At 48.1% G+C, this 23,022-nt stretch overlaps 1 protein-coding gene across 1 annotated transcript in view; it reads left to right on the top strand.

Annotated features, from left to right (window-relative positions):
• Positions 1 to 23,022, top strand: part of LOC137617871 (FAD-linked sulfhydryl oxidase ALR-like) — an 81,970-nt gene that overhangs the window by 261 nt on the left and 58,687 nt on the right. The gene's annotated exons all lie outside the window — the stretch shown is intronic.

Below are 23,022 nucleotides of genomic sequence, written 5' to 3'. Positions count from 1 at the left end.
TAGCTTTCGTGCAAATGCAAACCGTAGGCTAGTAATGGATCCTTACCTCATACATCGTCAAAGTAGGCACCGTAATTACTTTAATAACCTTAAGAACAGCTTAGGACTTAATGCCCTTAATTATCAGAACATAATAGCGGTATTTAGGCTAAGCATCAGACTAACCTTAATTGTGAAATCTTTACAAGTACACCGTGCTAGGTTTTGACTTTTAAACATTATTGGTGCGTATATACTGTAGAAGGTTGGGACAGGCGTAAAGTTGATTTTGTTAAAGGGGGAAAGGTTGGGAAGCAAATACAGGGTTAGAGTCTAAGGGTAAGCCAAGGATATAGTCTGGGAGCCTTTATATAGCAGCGGCCAGGTCCTCCTGTGTGGATTAAAAATGGACATCAACTAAGCTGAACTTTCCCCCTCCCTAACCTAACCTACAAGCCATGTACCTACCTACTTATCTAACGGGGGTGGGGGGGTGCTAATGCCCTCTGCGACCCGTCTTACACTGCCGTATTATAAGTAAGTTGTAATCAAACATACAAGTGGCCGCTATCATACATACACCCCATGGTCTGCAAGGGGTTGCCAGTGGCTTGGCTCCCCACCGATAGGAAAGTAGGTAAGGATATGTTTTGTAAATTAAGCTAGGTGGGAAATCTTAGATTAAATGGGCTTCTTGTGTTTTTCCTTTTAAAACGTGGTTTTTCAGCCAAAACTTGAAATTTCACACCCTATCTGCCCCACACAAGCTCCGCACTTTTATTTATACCGTCTTACTCATTCCAATCGAATCTTTCATGATAATTTTTTTTCCAGAAACGGCCTGTTTTCACGTAACAACATTCCTTTACTTATTTGATTTACGTACTTGAACTTCTCTTAACAGTGGAACTCTACGTCAGTAATCTTGTTTGCCATGAAGACATTTCGATGATAAATCAAGAATTTTACGGAAACTAAAGATATGGGTGCTAACACAAGATACCCCTATTCAATCTTTCTTAAGTCTTGATGTCCTTACTTAGTAGGGGAGACTTTTTCCACCCTACCCCCATGTTACCTACCTAAGCCTTATACTGCTGTTTGATTCCATAGTCAAAGAAAGAGGAAGTACATTTTTTTTCGCAATAGTGGAGCATTTCTGGAAAAAGTTGCATGTAAGAAAGTTGATCGGAAAAACAAGAAAAATGTAAATAACAGAGCCTAAGGAGACATGATAATGTAAGGTGAAATTGTAAATATCCACATGGTACATATTATCTTAGATTGGTGTAGGGGTAAAATAATAGGTCAGTCATTAAATAATAATTCCTTGTTGTTTACTATGCTTATGGGTAAGCTATCTAATAATGGACCCATGGTATGTTATTATTTAATAGGACTGTGTTCAGTAATCATATGGTAAACTGTGTTGGTTGATCTGGCTAGGTGTAAATAGGCCTATTGTAGGCTATTAACAAATATTTATCCTGTAACAGTCCTTAATTAAACAGAAACATTTCACTCCTTAACCTAACCTAATCGAGGATGTCATGTCCTTGGTTATCCTGACTGAGGCCAGGGTAAAACTCCTCACCCATGCTCATTGTATACATTGGACTTTGGGTAGGATACCTTATAGTAAAGCATACGTTATTACCTTATGATAGGCTTATAGTATGTTGTATTAAATAATGACACACTTGCCAAACACTTATATGTTAGCAGGTAAGTTGGTAAATAGTGTCGGAAATGTAGGCTTAATATTTACAGGAGGTAGTACAAGGGAGAGCAATTCCAAAGTGTGAGTTACAACTGTAAAATACAGTACTTCCGATTGCAAACGGTAGTCTTTAGGTATTCAGCCATGAGATCAGTTAATGTTAGTTTTATTATAGATTATGCAGTGAATTGTAACCTTCTGCTATTCTTTAATGTAAATCAACAAATTTAATTTATTCCTTTCTGAGATGTTCAATTTTCTTAATACAGTACAGACACTACTAGGTCTTAACAGTTGTAACTACAATGAAATTCTGTGATTTTTTGGTTTGTTGTATACAGTAATCTGATAATGGTAAGTTTGATAATTATAGTTGGTATTATTGTAGTGTATTACAGGGCAATGTAACCTAGTAAAAAAACTACATTTTCTGATAGAAAAAATTACGCTCTTCGAAAATGGAAGTCGTCGTCCCTGGAGAACAAGAATGGTGTACCAGAGTTTGAGATAAAAAAGAGGGGCAGGATTTGCCCCCTGCTCTCAAACTACCTTTAGTTTCCTAGCCTGTCCTATGAGGCCATATCACAAGTCTCAAGAACAGGTAAAATATAGGGGTGCAACTTAACCACACCAAGTTAACCTAACCCGGGGCACAGGATCCTCTTTACTTACTTACCAAGGTGGCGTAACCCCCTAACAGCGTATCATTTGACAACCTCCAATAAAGCACTCTGTACTTTTTCTAGGCCTTCTCTCCTTTTATTTTGCAGAATAAGAAGTTTCAGATCAGGATTTGTCTTCCTGTGGGAGTTACTCATTGGACATTTTCTTAAAGGAAGAACTAAATAATCACTATTATTTAATGTTAAATTTTCTGATGTAGGAGAGATTGACAGATCACACCTCAAAACTTTTTGACCTGGGTTTGGTTGGCAATAAGAACTATTAACCTTGCCCTCAAATAATTAGTTGTTTTTGCACGATATACAAACCTTAAGCTGTTTACATAGGAGTGTTATTTTTGTGATTGCTGAAACCAGTCTTTAAAGCTTATGCAAGGTGTAACTACACTCCAATTGTTAGCTGAGGGGTTAGTGTAGGTACCTCCTACTTTGTCAGCGATTGCTAAAGCTCGCCAGCATTCACTTAAACTCGCCAGCGACCGCCAACGCCCGCCTACGCCCGCCCATGTCCGCTAATGACTGACAGCGTTCACTGATGACAGACAGTGCTCTCTGTCGCTCACCATCTATTTAGTATTCACTGGCAAGCCTAAACAAACATGCCCAGTCTTTGTATTCTTTTCATTCGGGGTTATTTTCCCTGTTGGGGCTCCTGGGCGTATAGCATCGCTTATAGCATCTTGCTTTTCCAACTAGGGTTGTAGCTTAGCGAGTGATAATAATAATGATATGTTGTTCCGTAACTGAAATACAAACCACGCTATTTAATATGGGTAATTACTTTCGGCGTAGCTGAAATGACGAGCCATTAGAATTTTAACGAGGGTTTACTACCCCACCGCTAGTTAGCGGGTGGTAGGGAGGGTAGCTTGCTACCCCCCCCCCCCTCCCACACACACACACCTGTGCTTGAGCTCACTTTGCTCTCGGCTCGGGTGGTAGTCGGACGTGTCCGCTGTCACCCTCGCCTTCTTTGACAGCCATTGCTAATCTTTTGTTTGCTTTTCCTTTGACAGAGTGTGTGAAGTTGGCCTCTGCGATGCGTAAGTGTCCTGGATTACCTGACCGCCCTTGTGGCACGTATATGTCGGCAGTCGAAACGGACCCCCACACCTTGTGTCCTTACTGTAGGGGCCAGCGGTGTGATAAGAATAATGTGTGTGGTGAGTGTAGGGAGTGGTCTACCTCCCAGTGGGAGAGGTTTTCTCGGCGCCGGAAGGAGAAGTCCAGACGGGATATTTCTCCTTCGAAGGTTTCTTTGAAAGGAGAAAATCCCAAGGGCTCTTCTTCCGTGGCCCAAACCTCCTCCGAAGCTCCCACTCGATCGGTTTCTTCCGAGAAACTGTCGAGTGGTAGCGTAGGCCGTAGTTCTGTTGACCGATCTCGGGGTTTGGGAGAGGGAGTTGCCTCCCATAGCGAGGCAGCTCCTCCTCCTCCCCCGGGGGAGGATTTTAATGTAAATGTGTCTAATAATGATTTGTTGCAGCTTTGGGCTTCCTTGGAGCTCGAGGGTTCGCCCTCCTAGGAAGCCTTGTTTGAGATAATCAGGTTAGGGGCAGCTGTCAAACAATCGCCGACTTTAGCAGAGGTTGATTTTCTGTCTATCATCAACGTTGTTGTGGCAGAGGCTTCCGATGAGTTGTATCAAACCTCTGCTCCTGATGTTGCTGATGTAGCTGAAGGCTTAGGTCCCCCTTCCGAACATCCTTCGAGGGAGGAACTAAGTCAAACGGTCTCTCCTGCCGGTGATTCTCCCCCTCGGGGGAGTTCACTCACAGAGACTTCTCTTTGGAGGACTGCTGATGGTCAGCCCGCTGACCCCACGGCCCCCAGAGGGCGTATAAGGCGTAAAGCCCGCCTTCCTCGTCGCCGTAAAGGCCTTCCTTCACCTCACAAGGGTGTTAGGAGGCGCCTCATCGGTTCATCATCTCCGCAGTCCGCCGCAGAGGAACCTCGCCGTTGTTCTCCGACTCTACCAGCTACATCCCTGGACCTCTCCGCAGATCGTTCGCGATCTCCTTCGGTGGAAGGTTGTCCTTAAAAAGGACACACCGACCTTCCACCCGCCAGACCTGCTGACCTCCCGTCACTGTTCCTGGCTACTGACGCGCTGTGGGCGCCAACTCATCCCGTTGTAAAACGGGCAACGGTCCCTTTGGAGCACAAAGGGCTTTCGCACATAATTGTGCCTAAGTCCCTTACGCGCCAGGTCTCTCTTGTGAGCCAACGATCACCTGCGCGCAACTGCGCGCCTGCTGAAGTTCCTGGTATAGCGCGCCAGCGCTCTCCTGTTCGCCACGCGCCCTCATCCTGATGCGCGCCATGCTCGCCCCTGTTCTCCTGCGCGCCAGAGCTAGCCAGCGCGCCCACGATCTTCTGATCTGGGCGCAAGGGGGAAGGTAACCTCTTCCCCTGCTTGCCAGCGCGCTCCAACGCGCCATCAATCGTCGACGCGCCATCGGACCCGACCTGCTCACCATCCTGCAGTCTCCGACGCGCGCCCACGAGATTTTACACGCGTGCCCTGCGCACCCACCTTCACAACCAGATGTGCGCTCTCATGCGCTCCCGCACGCAAGGGATATATCTCCTGCGCGCGCGCCTAACGTTATTGCCCTCACGGGCTCTTCGGCCAGATCCTGCGCGCCCGCGCGAACGATCGCCTTATTGTGCGCGAGCGCTCATCCAGCCTTCTACATGCCATCTCCTGCGTGCGCCATTGCTCGCCCTCGCGAACAATCTCCCGTGCGCGACCCAGGGCAAATCCCATCGCAGGAGCGTCAGCGCAATCCCATGCGCGAGGCTCCAGGTTGACGCGCGGCCAGGTCATCATCATTGTGTTCCTCCCCCCACGTAAGCGCAGAACAGCGCGCTCGCCGGAGGGAGGGAGGATTCCGGATAGGTCCAGGGACTTTTCTCCGTCTTCTTCTTTTCAGGCAAACCCTCCTTTGGTAACTCCTCCTAGGGATCGAACAATCCCCTTCCCTCCAGAGGGAGTTTCTGACAGCGCAGCTGTCAATCAGCAGCCCTGGTTCGGGTCCCTGGTCAGAGCGGTCATGCAGGCTGTTAAGCCTGTTCCCTCTGAGCTGGGCCACAAATCAGTGGCAGCTTCTACTCCCCTGAAGAGGAAGAGAGGAGTATCTGACGTGGTAACTTCTCCAAGGGCGAAGCTGACTCCTTGGAAGTCTTTGAGGAAGGCTTCCTCACCTCCCCAGACTTTCACTCCCTCCCCTTTGAACGAAGATTTCCCGTCCTCAGGGGAGTCACGCGAGGTGAGGCGTTCGCCCATCGCACCAATGAGGGAAACCCCACCTCGCGCAGGGAAGTCTTCTCGGGTAGGGGTGGAGAAGAGCCTCCCACCATCACTGTTGGAGTCCTGCATCCCTCCCAGGAGGGAGTCGAAGGACTCTAAGACTTTACCCAAGTCATCCTCAAGGATTAGACCAGAGCCAACCAAGCCCTCAGAGAACGTCCACAAGTCCCCCCAAGAAGAGCCTTTGGGGACAGGAGACTTCGCTGCGAGCCCTTCAGGAGGAGAGCTACAGGAATCAGAGCATGCATTCTGGCAGGTTCTGACCCTTATGAGGAATCTCAATAGGTTCGCGGATCCGGAGATTCCCCCTCGTGAGGGCAAGGACACGGTCTTGGACCGAGTCTTTGGTACTCAAAAACCCTCAAAGGCCAGCGTGGCTTTGCCCTGGTCTCAAGGGGTTAAGAGTGCCAGAGACAAGGTCGAAGGCCAACTCTCCGAGCTTGCCTCCTCCAGCCGATCCAGCACCGGTAACAAACTCCTCCCGCCTCCTCGTGTCCATCAGAGGAGGTACTTTGACATCATGGAGGAGGAGACTTGTTTAGCTCTTCCCCTACACCACTCTTTGGAAGAGCTTACCAGGGGAGTCCCTCTAGAGAGACTCCCTAACCGGCAAGTCTCGTTCTCGGCAACGGAGATCCTTAGCCAGGAGAAGGTGGCGAAGTGTGCCATGCAGGCAACTTCATGGCTGGGCATCTGGCTAGGGTCTCTGGGCATCCTGGTACGATCTGAGGAATTGTCCAAAGAGAGTACCAGGAAGGCCATGGAGACCTTTTTACTCTCAGGCACTCGTACAATCGAGTTTCTAGCCCACCAAGTCTCGAACTTGTGGGCTAATACCATCTTGAAACGTCGAGATGCGGTGTCTGAGAGATTCCACCAAAATGTCCCCAGTACCGAGATCAGCAGTCTCAGACATTCTTCCATCTTGGGGAAGAATTTGTTCGAGCCTAAGGACGTGAAGCAGGCGGCTGAGAGGTGGAGGAAGTCCAACCAGGACTCTCTCCTACATAGAGCTTTAACATCAAAGCCCTATAAACCTCCAGCAACCCAGCAATCACGTCCTACCAAAACCACGAAACCGGCAGCTTCAGCGAAGACAACGGTATCTAAGCCCTTTCCTGTCAAGGAGAAGAAAGGCAAAAAGTCCTCCAGGGGAGGAAAGAATCTTAGGGGAGTGGCTGAGGCTGCAAACGCTAGGATTGGCAGTCCCCCTGCATGTCCACCAGTGGGGGGATGCCTACAAAATTGCACAAACAGGTGGCAGCAACTCGGGGCCGATTCCTGGACGATTTCCGTAATCAGTCAAGGATATCGCCTCCCGTTCACAACATCTCTACCTCCCCTGACAGCGAATCCAGTGTCGTTGAGCTCCCTTGCCATGGGATCGGCAAGGGGGCAAGCCCTTCGGGCAGAAGTCGAGACCATGTTGAAGAAGGGCGCTCTCCAAGAGGTCGTCGACGGGTCCCCAGGCTTCTTCAGTCGACTGTTTCTTGTAAAGAAGGCGTCTGGAGGCTGGAGACCAGTCATCGACCTTTCAGCTCAGAATAGGCTTGTCAAGCAGACCCCGTTCAGCATGGAGACGGTAGACACGGTCAGACTTGCAGTGAGACCGCAAGACTTCATGTGTACACTGGACCTGAAGGACGTGTACTTCCAGATCCCAGTCCATCCGTCTTCAAGGAAGTACTGAAGATTCTGCCTAGACAACAAGATCTACCAGTTCAAGGTGCTGTGTTTTGGTCTCTCCACAGCACCACAGGTTTTCACCAGAGTGTTCACCCTAATATCGTCGTGGGCACACAGGATCGGCATCCGTCTCCTCCGTTATCTGGACGACTGGCTGATCCTAACAGACTCGGAGTCAACCCTTCTTCGACACCGAGACAAACTTCTGGGACTTTGCCAAGATCTGGGGAGCATGGTAAATCTCGAGAAGTCTTCTCTGCTTCCTACTCAAAGACTGGTATATCTAGGCATGATCACAGACACCAATCTCCACAAAGCCTTCCCATCAGACAACAGGGTAGCAGGGCTGAGGAGGGTCGCGAGTCCTTTCCTCAGACGAGAAGAGCTTCCAGCCCAATCGTGGTTACGTCTCCTCGGTCACCTCTCATCTTTGGCTCGTCTAGTTCCCAACAGTCGCCTCAGAATGAGATCTCTCCAATGGCGACTCAAGTCCCGGTGGAATCAGGGTCACAATTCCCTGGACGTCATGATCCCTATGGGTCCTGCGGAACAGACGAACCTTCAGTGGTGGGTGACAGACGAGAACCTACGAAGGAGAGTGGATCTTCTCGTCCTCCCCCCGGATTTGATGCTGTTTTCGGACGCCTCAAAGAAAGGGGTGCGCCCCACGTTCTGCATCACAGGACATCAGGCCTGTGGTCAGAATCAGAAAAGTGCCTCCATATAAATCTGCTAGAAATGGAGGCCGTATTCCTGGCCCTTCAACAGTTTCAACAATACCTGGTGGGTCACTCTGTGGTGGCGATGAGCGACAACACCACAGTAGTGGCTTACATCAACAAGCAAGGAGGTACCTTTTCAAAGCAGCTATCCCATCTCGCAGTAGAGATACTGAGATGGACCGAAGTCCACTCGATTCCACTATCGGCTCGCTTCATTCCAGGCAAGAGGAATGTGCTCGCCGACAGTCTGAGCAGAGCGTCTCAGATAGTGAGAACCGAGTGGTCTTTGGATCATCTAGTAGCCAACAAAGTCCTGACTTTGTGGGGTTCCCCGACTGTGGATCTGTTCGCTACAGCGCTGAACTTCAAGCTTCCGCTGTACTGCTCCCCAGTCCCGGATCCCAAGGCACTCTGGCAAGATGCCTTCCAACAACGGTGGGACAACATTGACATGTACGCCTTTCCCCCATTCTGTCTGATGAGGAGGGTGCTCAACAAGACCAGAATATCGGTCAATCTCTCGATGACCCTTATAGCTCCGCTATGGCATCACGTGGAATGGTTTCCAGACCTTCTGCAACTCCTAACGGAACTTCCGAGAGAACTCCCTCCACGACACAAGCTACTCAAACAACCACACGCCAACATCTTTCACAAAGCTGTAGCTTCGCTTTGACTTCACGCCTGGAGACTATCCAGCATCTCCTCACTGAGAGAGGATTCTCGCAACAAGTTGCGAACAGGATGTCTGGACACCTGCGAAGGTCATCCTCAGTGGTCTACCAGGCAAAGTGGCGAGTTTTCTGTGGTTGGTGTCATGGAAGGTGTATCTCTCCACTCGATGCCACTATTCCAGCAATAGCGGAGTTCTTCGTGTATTTGCGAGAAGAAATGCACCTTTCAGTCTCGGGAGTGAAAGGCTATCGGTCAGCCTTAAGTCTAGCCTTCAGGCTTAAAGGAGTGGACATTTCTTCCTCGCTGGAACTTTCCCTACACATACGAAGTTATGAACTTACCTGCCCTCAGTCGGAAGTGAGACCACCTCCATGGAACGGGGTTCGAGTTCTCAGGTCTCTTAAGAGACCTCCCTACGAACCATTACGCCAGACTTCAGATCGCCACCTAACTTGGAAGACGGTGTTCCTACTAGCTTTGGCCTCGGCCAAGCGAGTCAGTGAACTTCATGGTCTCTCGTATGACATCGCCCATTCAAGGGGAGGGGGCGAGGAAACGTTCAGATTCGTCCCTGAGTTTGTTGCTAAGACTCGGAATCCGGGAGTGCCGGACCCTCGGTTCGACTCTTTCCAGATTTCGAGTCTTCATTCTGGTAACAGATGACCCAGACCATCTCCTACTGTGCCCAGTAAGGAGTCTGAGGCTATATCTCAAAAGAACGGCTGCAGTTCGTCCCCAAGTGCAGGCATTGTTTGTGAGCACTGGGAGAACAAAGAGGAGGGTTACCAAGAATACCATCTCGGCATGGATTCGTAGGGTAATCCATCTGTCCCTGAATCCTGACCCCCCTCCGTCACGTCGCCCTAGAGCACATGATGTCAGGGGCGTAGCTACGTCCCTGGCCTTCAAGAAGAACTTTTCAGTGACGCAGGTTTTACAAGCTGGGGTGTGGAAGCGTCAGACGACCTTCACAGCCCACTACCTGCTAGACATGACCCACAGGAAGCTTGATACATTCTCTATCGGGCCTGTGGTGGCTGCACAACAGCTGGTTTAAAACCTCAGGATCCTTAATGGACTAGTAGCAGAAGGTTGAGGGCTTTGTTACCCAGTCGTAGTCTGCATGAATGAAAAGGTTTGTCTGGCCCTTTTTCTTTTCCTCATCCTCCCCTCTCTTGGGGAAAGGAGCATCCTGGGTTCTCTGCACAGCTGACCTCGAACCACTGCAGGTAAACCATGTTTCCTTGTGTTCCTAGTATTAAGCTAATACTGTCACGTCCCCATACCCTGACGAGGTGGTATTGGGTAAGTCCTAGCTTAAAGTTTCCATCTAAAGGACTACAGGTCAACTTCCTAGGACGAGTCACACTTCATACCTTCACACACAGCTTACGTAGGCCGCAGCCCTTGCGCAGCAAGGTTCTAGCGAGGTGCAGGGACTCCTTATTGTTGAGTGCTGACACACTCAGATACTGAGTCCCCGGGCAAAGCCAAAAGCCAGTACTGGCCGGGACTTGCCACCCTTCCTAAGGGGTGAGTCACCAATATTAAATAGCGTGGTATGTATTTCAGTTACGGAACAAATGACAAATTCGTAGGTAATTTGTATTTTTCCTAACTATACAAACCCTAGCTATTTAATCAAACTTGCCCGCCAGCCCTATCCCCCGTGAAGTCCTACCTCTAAGCAAAATGAGCTCAAGCACAGGTGTGTGTGAGGGGGGGGGGGTGGGGGGGTTTAGCAAGCTACCCTCCCTACCCCCCGCTAACTAGCGGTGGGGTAGTAAACCCTCGTTAAAATTCTAATGGCTCGTCATTTCAGCTACGCCGAAAGTAATTACCCATATTAAATAGCTAAGGTTTGTATAGTTAGGTAAAATACAAATTACCTACAAATTTGTCATATTAGAACCCCGTTCTAATACTGTAAATCATTAGATTAGATGGTTATATTCCTTATGGGAAATTTTTTTATGCATTCCGTCCTACTTTCCCGTAACCAGACATAGGTAGCGTACACTTCATTCCAGGCAGTTCCCCCCTAACTGTCGGAATGGCTTTCTTAGTTTTTGAAATACTTATACCCGAAACTTCACATAAGCGAATCTGTACCCTAGGTGGAAACATTTGGAACTTATGCCAGTTTTGCCAATCGGAAACGGAGTAATACAAACATATTCGTTGTTTCTAAGGGATCTTGGTCATAGGAAGTCTTGATTGTGAACGTTGATCAATGTTCTCCAATCGAGTTCTGTATGCAACAAATCATTCGGGCAGCACCCTGTATGTTTATCGTGCCTCGGCAGTGTGTTACCGGTTTGTAGATGGATTTATGCATACATTACCTATCCAACAATAGATTGAAGATATGTCTCAATCTTGCTTTTCGGAAGTAGTTGTGTGATCGGTCGTTAGAGACCGGTCTCTTGCTTGATAGCGATTGCTAAGGAGATTTGTTGTAATACCATCTTTCCCTAGGGAATACTGGCTACTCTGGTATTACTGATCTGAAAGCATACTTATGCCCAGAAAAATCTTTCCAATTGAATGTAGGAATTTATTTGTAGTCTTAGAAACTTAAAGAGACGAAGAACAGACAGTTGATGAAGAATGGTGTGATATTAAGAACACACATCAGTCAGTTGGTAGTGAAGTTTTGGGACATGAAGTTATAAGGAGAAAACCATGGATATTAAGTGATACTTGGGATACTATGAAAAGGAGATGAAGACAGAAATTGATTTTTGAAAGTTTTTGAGAAATAATGAAAATTATAAGTAAGAGCATGCTAAGTATTCCAGTATTGATAGGGAGGTCAAAAGAAAAGACAGGAATGACTGGAGAGAATATTTAGACAGGAAAGCAAATGAAGTTGACTAAGCTAAGAATTCGGGGAGTGACTATTGTGTAGGAATTGCTCACAGAATTATTAATGAAATCTCTACTAGGACAAAGAAGAAGAAGTATATACCCATTAAAAAGGGAGATGTGTCTGTTATAACAACAGAAGATGAAGAAAGGCAACATTGGATGGAACACTTTAGTGAGGTTATAAATGGGAGATATGAAGGGAATAATTTGACTGATATACCTGAAGCTGAGTGAGACATTGATGTGGCCATGAATGAATTAAGTGTGGTTGAAGTCAAAGCTATCATTAAAAACTAAAGAGATGGAAAGCCCCTGGATACGATGAAACTGCTGAGATGATATTGGCCGAAAATGAAGTGACTCCCAGTATACTTGCAAGATTATTTTGTAGAATGTGGCGTGAAGAGGCAAAACCTTATGAATGGCAACTAGGAGTATTGGTGAAAATGGGTAAAAAGAGATCTGATTGATAGCAAGAATTACAGAGGCATCACACTTACATTACTTATCAAGAAAATATATACTGTAGTCTGCTCATTCAAAAGTGACTAGAGAGGAAGATTAATGAAAAGCTGGGAGATGAACAAGCAGGATTTCAATAAGGTAAAAGTTGTACTGACCAAATTTTCATTTTAAGACATATTGTACAGCAATGTGTTGAATATAGAAATCCACTTTAGGTGGCATTTGTGGAACATGAAAAAGCCTTCGATAGTGTGCACCGGCCAATTTTGTGAAGAGCCTTGCGTTATTATGGAGTTTCTCTTAAATATTTAAAAGTGATTGTCTGTTCTTGAGCAGAGCAAGTGCAAAGTTCATGTTAGTGGAGACCTATCGAACAAATTTTCAGTGAATAGTGGAGTACTCCAAGGGAGTGTGTTGTCGCCTATGTTGTTTATCCTCATGGCTTTTGTAATGCATGCAACAGTTGGGGGGTGGTGGAGAAGAATTGGAATGGTAACACAAAATTAGCTGACCTAGAGTATGCTGATGATGCTGTCCTTATTATCAGAAAACCACAGTACTTGCAAAGTTAGCTTACCAGAATTCGTGAAATATCACATGAGGTTGGACTCGAGATAAATAGAAGAAAAAGAGGTGATGAGAATGGAATATGCAATGGAAGATGAAATATCATTGGAATGAGAAAGAATTAATGAGGTAGAATCATTTAAATATTTAAGAACTATTATTTGTAATATAGACAATGGCTAGGTTAAGTAAAATTTGGAAAATCAAATCACCTGAAATTACATATAAAAATTAGGCGAAATGTCAGTTTAGTGAGATTGCTGTTACTGCATGGAAATGAGTCTTAGTATGCCATTGAATCAATATCCAGTATATTTTGTAAGATTTGAAAACAAAGCCCTCAGAAGAATATTAGGAGTTAAATAACAAGACAGGACTAGAAATGAAACTATAAGAGAGATTACGTGAGTGTTTTATGTGGATGAGGTCATGGTGAGGAGTAGATGAAGATGGTTTGGGCATGCTCTTCACACCTCCCGTGAAAGATTAGTTCACCAAACATTCAACTGGGCTTCACTAAGCACTAGAAGAGTTGGAAGACCCAGGCCTACATGGCTGAGGACTATGAAGCATAAGGTAGGAGATAATGAATGAAGAAATATTGATTTAAAAACTCAAGAAAGAGAGAACTGGCAAAATCTAACTGAGGCCCTTTGTGTCATTAGGCGTAGGAGGAGATGATGATGATGATGCACACTTACACGGCCAACTCACAATGGATTGCAGGCAGTAGGAGGACAGGATTAACCCACCCCTACAGAGCAGTTGCTTGCAGCTTGTTGCATGTCGTTACATCAATCAACTTGAAATGTTTACTTGCTAGGCAATCTCTCGGCCCATCGGGAGTAACTGATGAGAATTGACCGTTCGCTTGAGTCAAGATTCCTTGTTCCTCTCGGTAGAACTTGCCAATCCCTTGTAGCCCAGAGCCCATACCATTTTCCGATAAATCGGAGGAGAAATTTATTTCCTTGCGAATAAGTTACTGGTACAACTTATGTCCCGCAGTCTTAATAGCCATTTACAAGCGAATTTCTCCTCATGTAGGAGTGCATAATGCTACCCGCCAGGCTTCTGCGAGAGTCAGGTTGTATAAAAGTACTCTGGTCCATTCTGCTCAGGCATAAGCACAGACCCGAGTTTTGCGTAATGTGCATTCATTCACCGGGCAGTAGCGAGGTGAGTGAACGATCTTCTCCAGCTGACGGAGGTCTTCGTGTGATCTAGGTCGCCCGTTATGTTAATGGCTGAGGTGGGTACCTCAAGGGGCTGAACATTGGTCAGTATTTATACTCAAAGAGGGATACATCATTCTGTTCACTCTCTCTCTCCCTTTTCTATTCCTGCATCTGACGATGTCAGATTCCTACACGAAGGGATCCGTAAGGTAGCGCTCTATCCGGAGTATAGCAGATGAGTCATGTACAGCATGGAACACCGTACCTCTTAGCAAAGTGGGCGAGCGAGCTCGTCTGCCTGACGAAGGCCAATTGGACCGTCCTATTTGGTTGGTGTCAAACAAGGTATCGCTCCCCTTAGCGTCACTATATCATCAATAGCGGAGCTCTTGTTGCTCCTGAGAGAGGAAAACTTAGCTCGATAGCTGCATAGAAAGGCTGTTGCTTGGCCTTAAGTCTACTTTTAAACAAAGAAATTAGCATTCCCTCCTCCACAGAATGGTCTCTGCTCGTATAGAATTTTGAGCGTGCCTGCCCTCAGTCGAGAATTAGACCACCTCCTGGGAACATAGTGGTTACTGCGCTCACTGAAAGAGCACTGTCTTCGTAAAGCATCAGATTGTGACTTGACCCAGGTGACGTTTTTCTACTAGCTTTGTCCTTTGCAAAGAGAGTCAATGAGCTGAAAGGTCTGCTTTATGACATCGCCCATTCACGGTGTTGGGGGCAAGCGACACTCGGATTCCTTCCAGAGTTATGGTCAAGACCAAAATCCTGCTGGAGTGGATCCTAGAATCAGGCCCTTCCAGATTGATTGTCTTCTTTCTATAACAGATGACCCAGACCAACTGTTACTCGGCCTGTGAGGGCAAGTGTGGAATGCTTAAAAAAGTCTCCAGAGCCCGCCATCAGATCAGCAGACTCTTGGTGAGCATGGGGAGAACCAGAGGAAGATTACAAAGAACTCCATATCTTCCGGGATTAGACAGGAAATCGAGAGCGCTATGCATCCAAGTTCCTCATCTTCCAGTCATCGTCCCTGTGCTCATGAAACCAGGAGTGTCGGCACATTCTTGGCATTCTAAAGAATTTTTATGTGACACAGGTGTTACCAGCAGGCATGTGGAAATGGCTAACCGTGGCTTCCGCCCACTACCTGCAAGACATAACCCACAGGAACCTGGATATATTTACTGTACTTTAGGTTCTGTGGTGTTTGCACAGAACATGGTCAATAACACCTCAGCTCCCTTGTAGGACAAGTTACAGTTGCTTCAGGGCAGATGTTACCAGTGAGCAAGTCTAGGAGGAATGTGTGAGTGACTGGCCAGTCCCTATTTCAACATCCCCTTTCTTGGGGTTTAGCACCTGAGGAATGCTGCAAGTTGACCACCTCTGACTGCAGGTGAATACCAAGCCCTTTGTGCATCCTAGTACATGTTGATATTTGTTCCGTAACCAAAATACAAACCATGCTATTTAATATGGGTAATTACTTTCGGCGTAGCTGAAATGACGAGCCATTAGAATTTTAACGAGGGTTTACTACCCCACCGCTCGTTAGCGAGGGGGTAGGGAGGGTAGCTTGTTCCCCCCCCCCCCCCCCCCCCCCACACACACACACCTGTGCTGAGCTCACTTTGCTCTCAGCTCGGGTGCTAGACGGATGTGTCCGCTGTCACCCTCGCCTTACTGACAGCCATTTTGACTGATCTTTTGTTTGCTTTTTCTTTTCTACAGTGTTTGTGAAGTTGGCCTCTGTGATGCGGAAGTGTCCCGGTTTACCTGACCGCCCTTGTGGGACTTATATGTCGGCAGTCGAAACGGACCCTCACACCTTATGTCTTTTTTATAGTGGCCAACGGTGTGATAGAGATAATGTATGTGGTGAGTGTGGGGAGTGGTCTACCTCCCAGTGGGTGAGGTTTTCCCGGGGCCGGAAGAAGTCCAAAAGGGATATTTCTCCTTCGAAGAGTTCTTTGAAGGGGGAAAAACCCAAGGTTTCTTCTTCCGTGCCCCAAACCTCCTCCGAAGCTCCCACTCGATCGGTTTCTTCCGAGAAACTGTCGAGTGGTAGCGTAGGCCGCAGTTCTGTTGACCGATCTCGGGGTTTGGGAGAGGGAGTTGCCTCCCATAGGAGGCAGCTTCTCCTCCTCCCCCGGGGGAGGATATTAATTTTGATGTCAATGTTAATGTGTCTAACCATGATTTGTTACAGCTTTGGGCTTCCTTGGGGCTTCAGGGTTCGCCCTCCAAGGAAGCCCTGTTGGACAAGATCAAGTTAGGAGCAGCTGTCAAACAATCGCCGACTTTAGCAGAGGTTGATCCTCTGTTTATCGTCGACGTTGTTGTGGCAGAGGCTTCTGATGAGTTAGGTCAAACCTCTGCTCCTGATGTAGCTGAAGGCTTAGTTCCCCCCTCCGAACATCCTTCGAGGGAGGAACTAAGTCCAACGGTCTCTCCTGCAGGTGATTCTCCCCCTCGGGGGAGTTCACTGACAGAGACTCCTCTTCGGAGGACTGCTGGTCAGCTTGCTGATCCTACGGCCCCCAGAGGGCGTATAAGGCGCAAAGCACGCCTTCCTCTTTGCCGTAGAGGCCTTCCCTCGCCCCACAAGGGCGTAAGAAGGTGCCTCTTTGGCTTGTCATCCCCGCAGTCCGCCGCAGAGGAACCTCCTCGTTGATCACCGACCCTACCAGCTACATCCCTGGACCTCTCTGCAGATCGTTCGCGATCTCCTTCGGTGGAAGGTCGTCCTTGCAAAGGACGCACCGACCTTCCTCCCGCCAGACCTGCTGACCTGCCGTTGCCGTTCCTGGCAGCTGATGTGCTGTGGGCACCCACGCATCCCGTTTTCAAGCGGGTATCGGTCCCATCGGGGCACAAGGGACTTTCTCTCCTAGAGACTAAGTCCCTTACGCGCCAGGTATCCCCTGCACGCCAGGTATTCCCTGCGCGCCATCGATCTCCTACACGCCAGTGCACAATTGTGCGCAAGCGCGCTCCAGTTCCAGTTAAAGTGCGCCAGCGCTTTCCTGTGCCCCAGCGCTCTCCTGTGCGCCAGCGCTCTCCTGTGCGCCAGCGCTCTCCTGTGCGCCAGCGCTCTCCTGTGCGCCAGCGCTCTCCTGTGCTCCAGCGCTCTTCTGTGCGCCAGCGCTCTCCTGTGCGCCAGCGCTCACCTGTGCGCCAGCGCTCTCCTGCCCGCCAGCGCAGTACTGCGCGCCCTCTTCCTGATGCGCGCCATGCGCGCCCACGATTGCCTGCGCGCCAGCGCCCGCCTACGCGCCAGCATTCTCCGACGCGCCAGCTCTCGCCTGTGCCCCAACATTCTCCTGCGTGCCCACGATCTTCGGATCTGGGCGCAAAGGGGAAGATAATCTCTTCCCCTACTCGTCGGGGCTCGCCAGCATTGTCACCTACGCGCCCACGTGTGTCCTGCATGCCCACCTGTTGCAGTTCAAGATGTGCGCCCTCATGCGCGCCCGCGCGCGCCTAACGTGTTCGCCCTTACGGGCTCAACATGATCCTGTGCGCCCACGCGCGTGCGAACAATGGCCTTCACGCGTGCGAGTGCTCATTCAGCCTGCTGCACGCTCGCCGCTATCTTCAGAACGCGTCCCTGCGCGCCATCATTTGCCGACGTGCCCACGCGCGCCCTCACCTGCGTGCCATCGCTTGCCCGCGCGCCATCGTTCGCCCACGCGCGCCCTCACCTGCGTGCCATCGCCTGCCCGCGCGCCATCGTTCGCCCACGCGCCATCGCTCGCCCACGCGCCATCGCTCGCCCGCGCGCCATCGCTCGCCTGCGCGCCATCGCTCGCCTGCGCGCCATCGCTCGCCCGCGCGCCATCGCTCGCCCGCGCGCCAACACTCGCCCGCGCGCCAACACTCGCCCGCGCGCATGCGCGAGCAATCGCTCGAGCGTGATTTAGGTGGGATTCCATCGCGCGAGCGCCAGCGTGATCACCACCCGCAAGGCTGTGGGACGACGCAGGTTTTGCAAGCTGGGGTGTGGAAGCGCCAGACGACCTTCACAGCCCACTACCTGCAGGACGTGACCCACAGGAGCTTCGATACATTCTCTATTGGCCCTGTGGTGGCTGCACAGCAGCTGGTCTAACCTCAGGCTCCTTAATGGACAGGTGGCAGAAGGTTTGGGACATTGTTACCCGGTTTTAGTCTGCGTGATTGAAAGAGTATGTCTGGCCCTTACTTATTTCTTCATTCTCCCCTCCCTTGGGGAAAGCAGCATCCTGGTCTCTGCATAGCTGACCTCAACCTCTGCAGGTAAACCATGCTCCCTTGTGCTCCTAGTATTAACTATAATACTGTTTGCGTCCCCCATACCCTGACGAGGTGGTATTGGGAACGTCCTAGCCTAGATTTCTATCTAAAGAACTCCAGGTCAACTTCCTAGGACGAGTCACAACTTCCTCCACACACAACTTATGTAGGCCGCACGTCCGTAGCAAGCTTCGGAGAGTGCGAGGTGCAGGGACCCCCTTTCTCGAGTACTGCTCACTCGGTTTTCGGGTCCCCGGGTAAAGCCAAAAGCCAGTAAGGCTGGGGACTTTCCGCCCTTCCTAAGGGTTAAGTCACCCTATGTAAATAGCGTGGTTTGTATTTCGGTTACGGAACAAATGACAAATTCGGAGATAATTTGTATTTTTCCTAACCATACAAACCTTAGCTATTTACACATATTTGCCCGCCAGCCCTGTCCCCCAAGTCAAGTCCTACCTCTAAGTGAAGTGAGACAACTCACAGGTGGAGGGGGGGTAACAAGCTACCCCTTCCCTACCCCCTGCTAACTAGCGGGGGGTAGTTAACCCTTGTTAAAAACTTAATGGCTCGTCATTTCAGCTACGCCGAAAGTAAACCCTATGTAAATAGCTAAGGTTTGTATGGTTAGGAAAAATACAAATTATCTCCGAATTTGTCATATTATCTACGAATTTGTCATATGTGAGTAGTATAGTTTAAGGAAAACTTGTGAGTTTACAGCATGTGAATAGTCCTTTTTTTTTTTTTTAATATTCAATTTTTTTTTTTTTATCTTGTCATCGTGAGGCTGGAGTGTAAAGGGATGCTAGTTTTGCATTTAATTGCCTTTTTGATTTGACAGAGCAATGTTGATGTAATCCTAACAGTTTTTTTCTTTTCCAAATAAATATTTTTTTTGTATTTATGAAGACAGAAATTCATTCCAGTTCTTTACATCACTGTGTCCCCTTCTCAGCCACTGTTTTTAGAATTGTTTTTTCATTGTTTTTGTTCCTTTCACCTAATGTTCTGATATGTTACCTAAATTCAGCAAGCTAAGTGAAAGGGAAGAAAAGGGGAAAGTAAGGTTCTAGCTGGGTCCCCTTGCCTAGTATAAATCAAGGGGTGGTGCCCAGTGCTCCGTTCTCTTGACCTGTTACCTAGATTTTTGGGTATTCCACCTTTGAATATTTTTTTTGTGTAGTGAATGTTGGATTGAGGTCGGCATTCGGACACTATGCAGTTCGGGTGCTACCTCTGGTCGCAGTCCGCAAACCAGTACACCGCCAAGAGAACTCCCTCCACGACACAATCTACTCAAACAACCACACGCCAACATCTTCCCCAAAGCAGTTGCTTCACTACGACTTCACGCCTGGAGACTATCCAGCATCTCCTCTCTGAGAGAGGATTTTCGCAACAAGTTGCGGAAAGGATGTCTGGACACCTGCGAAAGTCATCAGCAGCAGTCTACCAGGCAAAGTGGAAAGTCTTCTGTGGTTGGTGTCGTGGAAGGGGTATCTCTCCACTCGATGCCACTATTCCAGTAATAGCGGAGTTCCTCATGTATTTGGGTGAAGAAATGTGCCTATCAGTCTTGGCAGTGGAAGGCTATCGCTCAGCCTTAAGCCTCGCCTTCAGGCTGAAAGGAATGGACATTTCTTCATCGCTAGAACTTTCTCTACTCATACAGAGTTATGAACTTACCTGCCCTCAGTCGGAAGTTAGAACTCCCCCATGGAACGGGGTTCGAGTTCTCAGGTCTCTTAAGAGACCTCCCTATGAACCATTACGCCAGGCATCAGATCGCCGCCTAACTTGGAAGACGGTGTTCCTACTAGCTTTTGCCTCGGCCAAGCGAGTCAGCGAACTTCATGGTCTCTCGTATGACATCGCCCATTCAAGGAGATGGGGGGAGGTAACGTTCAGCTTCGTCCCTGAGTTTATTGCTAAGATTCAGAACCTGGGAGTAGCGGATCCTCGATTCGACTCCTTCCGGATTTCTAGTCTCCGTGCTATAACAGATAACCTAGACCATCTGTTACTATGCCCAGTAAGGAGCTTGAGGCTGTACCTCAAGAAAAAATCCGCAGCCCGTCCTCATGTACCAGCACTATTCATCAGCACAGGAAGGACTAAGAGGAGGGTCATCAAGAACACCATCTCTACATGGATTCGCAGGGTCATTGACCTGGCACTGAATCCAGACCCTCCTCCGTCACGTCGCCCCAGAGCACATGATGTCAGGGGCATAGCTACGTCCTTGGCCTTCAAAGAAATTTTTCAGTGACGCAGGTTCTTCAAGCTGGGGTGTGGAAACGGCAGACCACGTTCACATCCCACTACCTGCAAGACGTGACCCACGGGAGACTCGATACTTTCTCTATCGGTCCTGTGGTGGCTGCACAATAGCTGATTTAAAACCTCAAGCTCCTTATTGGACAAGTAGCAGAAGGTTGAGGGCATTGTTACCCGGTTTTAGTCTGCATGAATGAAAAGTTTTGACTGGCCCTTATTCTTTTCTTCATCATCCCCTCTCTTGGGGAAAGCAGCATCCTGGGTTCTCTGCATAGCTGACCTCAAACCAATGCAGGTAAACCATGCTCCCCTGTGTTCCTAGTATTAATATTAATACTGTTATGTCCCTATACCCTGACGTGGTGGTATTGGGAAAGTCCTAGTCTACAAGTTTCCATCTTAAGAACTTCAGAACAACTTTCAAGTACAAGTCGCACTTCTTCATACCTTCACACACAGCTTGCGTAGGCCACAGACCTTGCGTAGCAAGGTTTTAGCGAGGTGCAGGAGCTCCTTATTTCTTGAGTGCTAACACACTCAGATAAGGAGCCCCTTGGCAAAGCCAAAAGCCATACTGGCTGGGACCTCCACCCTTCCTAAGGGGTGAGTCACCCCTATTAAATAGCGTGGTTTGTATTCCAGTTAAGGAACAAATGACAAAATTCGTAGGTACTTTGTATTCTTCCTAACTATACAAACCTTAGCTATTTAACCAAACTTGCCCGCCAGCCCTATCCCCCTTGAAGTCCTACCTCCAAGCAAAGTGAGGTCAAGCACAGGTGTGTGAGAGGTGGGTGGTAGCAAGCTACCCTCCCCTACCCCCGCTAACTAGCGGTGTGGGTAGTAAACCCTCGTTAAAAATTAATGGCTCGTCATTTCAGCTACGCCGAAAGTAATACTCCTATTAAATAGCTAAGGGTTGTATAGTTAGAAAAAATACAAATTATCTACGAATTTGTCATATTTAGCAACTGCTTGCTGTTCAGTAGCTCCATTTCTTTAGGTTGCTCTCAGATGTACTATTATGGGCTCGCACGTTGTTTTAAGAAAGCGGCATGACACAAGGAAATGTTTGCAAGTCGTATTTGCTCAAGTGGTTGTTTTTGACTGATCGCACTATTGTTCGGGATCAGTCGCATAGCTTTCAACTACTCTTGATTGGTTATACATTCTCTCACCTGTCAATCCATGGGAGTAACACTTTTAAACCCCCAATTTCTGGCTAACACAAAGTAAAATGTGTTAAGTGTTAAAAGGTATAGGAATTATACGCAATACAAACCTGAGCTGGTACAAAGGTTTATACAGTAATACAGAATTGAAGGAAATACATTTACTTCACAAGGGCTCTAATTAGTAGTTACACTTAGGCACTCATCTCAGAGCTGTCACTTGCTGGTGCTCTCCTCGCTTTTCCCACGTTCCCCCTTTTACTTTTACTGTCGTAAAGTCTTTGGACAGATAGTAGGGATAGGCGTAACCATATCGATCATGCTCGGTCAACTTACTCTAAGAGTGGATGCTGACCCTAAAAAGAAATTGTATCAACACATACAAGCTTAGCATATCCCTTGAATAATGGTGGCATGCAAAAGGCCATAGTGTTATACAATTTTTGACCCCTCTTCCAAGAGCAGATTTCCTACTATTCAGTAATATAATGACATGTGGGAGGATCCCTACAGTTTGGATAAAAGAGGTGGGGAGTCACGTGTTGGCCCGTGGTCCTGGGAACACAGAGCTTGCTCACATGCCCCAGTGTGCGCGCTAGCAGGCATACCCGCTTTCATAGGCAGGTCCGTGCAACTGTGGTCTCGACTTGTGATTGCTATGATGGTTGCCTTGCCGAATTGAGAGCGCAGCATGATATCTTCATGCATGCTCATCTCGTCCACCTTTGCCCCGCGGTTTTTCTTACTCTGATAACCCTGCTCTACCTAGCAAGGTAGAGTGAACAACGCAGGCTCGTACTTACACACCTGTGGTCCCGTGACCCGTACAACTCCCCTAGTCTCGCCCTAGCCTATTATCAGCTGAACTTGTGTCTAGGCAACAAGGGTAGCATGTACGATCCTGTGGCACAAGGCACGTACAGTATTCCACTTGCAAGCCAACAGCGATGTTTTTTTTTGTTGCAATGTGGTTTTGTAAAGGTTATGGCCCTTTGGGCATCTGGAAACTGGGGGCCGGTCTTAAGACTTCAGCACGATCAGATAAGCAATCAGATAATTAAACTTTATGGTTACAATGCACTTGAGTTTTTTCAGTTCATGGTAGTGAACAAGGCCTTCTAGTTGCAAAACAAGTTCCGTCCCAGAATAGTGTTCTGAGAGAGGAGATCTAAGACAGATATAAGGTGTGGCTTTCTAACACCAACCTCTGCAAGGGTGCAGACTTTCTGTTTTACCCTTCGGAACTTATGATCTTCACAGACACATTAAGATTGGGGATCCCCACTGTTTCAAACAAGGAGTGTCAGGTTAATGGTCTGATGTAGATCAGAGTGGTCACATTATTATGCTAGAGTTTAGGTGACCTGTCTCGCCTTCCAGCATTCTTAACTGCTCCTATCAAACCACTAGGTGGTGTTGATAAGCAACAA

The sequence above is a fragment of the Palaemon carinicauda genome, chromosome 24, assembly GCF_036898095.1.
Source record: "Palaemon carinicauda isolate YSFRI2023 chromosome 24, ASM3689809v2, whole genome shotgun sequence".
Lineage (NCBI taxonomy): Eukaryota > Metazoa > Arthropoda > Malacostraca > Decapoda > Palaemonidae > Palaemon > Palaemon carinicauda.
This window is presented reverse-complemented; position numbering and strand designations above follow the sequence as displayed.